Source organism: Cyprinus carpio, chromosome A22 (genome assembly GCF_018340385.1).
Source record: "Cyprinus carpio isolate SPL01 chromosome A22, ASM1834038v1, whole genome shotgun sequence".
Lineage (NCBI taxonomy): Eukaryota > Metazoa > Chordata > Actinopteri > Cypriniformes > Cyprinidae > Cyprinus > Cyprinus carpio.
In genome coordinates, this window is record NC_056593.1 from 431,171 (window position 1) to 433,892 (window position 2,722).

The following is a 2,722-nucleotide window of genomic DNA, read 5'->3' on the forward strand; positions in this document are numbered from 1 at the left end:
TCATGCTGTGGCTCCAGACCACCAAAACCGGCTCCGGCACCATGAACCTGGGCGGCAGCCTCACCCGACAGGTACCGCTTTTTAACCCCCCCCGCCGTCTACTTATAGCTCTCAGTGGAGTCATGTGACTGCCTCGGGTTACCCTCTCTGTGTGTGTGTGTGTGTGTGTGTGTGTGTGCAGATGGAGAAAGACGAGACGGTCAGCGAATCCTCTCCTCACATCGCTAACATCGGCCGCCTGGTGGAGGTGATTCTCTCACGCAGACGCAGGTTTAGCTCTCGTGTGTCGTCACACACACTCAAACTCTCTCACTACATGGAGAACAAGATCCGCTCCACTCTCAACGAGATCTACTTCGGCAAGACCAAGGACATCGTCAACGGCCTGAGGTACGTCTCGGGAATCAAAACACAATACCATCGGTTTCCAGTCGCTGTGCACCACAACCGATTCATTTGAACGAACTGACTCACTGATTCAGAATCCATCTGCTGAATCACTGAATTGGTCAACACTTATTGATTCACTCATATATCTGAACTCAGAATGAACCATGAAATCTTACAGTACTTTAAATCCATGTCCTTATTTACTGATTCAGTTCAGTTCAACTCAAATCACATATCTCACAAAACAAAACAAAACAACCTACAGTTGCACTTGAGATTTGAATCAGTGTCGTTACACATTTACTGATTCATGCTTTAAATTACATTTCTTTAACATATATATATGATATATATGTTATATATATATATACACACAAATATAAAAAAAAAATATATAATATATATATAATATAAAATATAATATAATATATAAATATATTCATTTTCTATATTTAAAGTGCACCCTAAATATTTGTCATGATCGCCAAATTCAAAGATAAATGCAATATAAATTAGCTAAAACATTTAGACCTCCTGAGGTTGACAACATATTTCTGAAGATTTCTTTTTCTGCTTTTTTTTTTTTTAAATAATAATTTTTTTTAAATACATTTATTATTTCAATTATTAAGTTTATTATTAAATTAATTATTTATTCTTAATAGTATAGTCAATTTCAAATTCTTTATACTACCTGAGTTTATTATTTCAGTGATTCGTTGAACTGATTCGAACAGTGACTTCTGAGTTTGTGAGTCGTCCTGAATGAATCATTCTCGTCAGTGAATCAGACTACATCGGTCGTGTTGTTTATTGCGCACAGCCAGCGAAAAATACTCAATAGACCGACGTGTTTTCCTTCTATGAATCAGAAAGTGTACATTTGTAGCCTCCATGTTTCTCATTTGAATGTCCCGTACAGTTTTTAGTCACTTATCATGTTAGCAAATATACTTGTTGATATTTTAGTGTGTTTGTTTGACTGTACATACAGATTCTGATTGATTTCGTTCCTCGTTGATTCCCATCGCTCCTAGTGCTGGTTCTGTTGAGGTGTCCTCATGTCTGTCTCTTTACTCGTCTGTCTGTGGTTTGTTGTCGTCGGGCTGCAGATCTATCGAGTCTCTTCCTGATAATCAAAAGTACCGCCAGCTGCAGCGGGAGCTCTCTCAGGTTCTGACCCAGCGTCAGATCTACATTGACTAGGGTCAGCTGTTTGTGTGTGTCTGCCTGCAGTGACCTCCTTAACAAACACACTAACTGCATGCAGGTGCATTCTGGGTACAGCTCGTCAACATTAATGAGCACAGTTGTTTTCTCTCAAGTCTTAATCATTATGAAGTGATAGTGTTTGTTATAGTTTTTAAAATTATAATTTATATTATAATAATATAAAAATCATATCAATAACAATCAGCAAATAAAAAAGCAAATAAAATACAAAACAAAATAAAATAATCACCAAGTATCCCAGTTTAGGATTAAAAGTCCTTCATTATGCATATAATCATTTTGTTTTTGGTTATTGTTGGTATTTTGGTTCCCATATTCCTCTTATCTGTTTGAATGAGCAGCTGAAATAAAGTGTATACATTTCAAAATAAAAGTCCCTAAGTATCTCAGGCTTGTTTAGGATTAAAAGTCCTTCATTGTGAATAGAATGTTTTTATCCAGGTTATTATTGGTATTTTGGACACACAATAAACAGTATGACATTTAACATTTACATTTTAAAACATAAGTCTTGAGTATTTGTTTTGCAGTTGTGCCTGTTTAATGAAGTAAAAGATTCTGAGATTCCGTCTTTATTTTGAGATTGTATCCGTTTGTTTTGTAACAGCATGTGGTGTTCATTTTATTTGATTTTGTTTGATTCAAATTAAGGTCTTTAGTTTGATTTTAAAACTCCCCAGAAAACCTGTTCTCTGTACGAGGACGAATAAAAGTGTGCGATGTTTCGAAGCCTGTCTCACTCTCTCATCCCTCGGTTTATTCGTGTTTTTCAGGAGCGTTCAGACGCTGGCGGATAAATCGAAGCAGGAGGCTCTGAAGAACGACCTGATGCAAGTGCTCAGCCAACGCAGCAAACAGCAAAGCTAGAGACGATCCCCTGCCCGTCTCTCTCTCTCTCTCTCTCTCCGTCTGTCTCACTCTCTGTCTCTCAACCTCACAGCTGTCTGTCTCCATCTGTGCAAAACAAACGAAAAAGGAGAAAAGGCTACGCTTATTGTTTTTGTATTTCAGCTCGCGTTTCACTGCACCCGTCTCTCTGTAATCATGTAGTATTAAGACAGCGTCTGATTGGCTCTCGGTGACATCTCAACAGTGGGGG

The 2,722-nt window shown here is 37.8% G+C and overlaps 1 pseudogene; it reads left to right on the top strand.

Annotated features, from left to right (window-relative positions):
• Positions 1-2,722, top strand: part of LOC109049821 — a 4,549-nt pseudogene extending 1,827 nt beyond the window's left edge.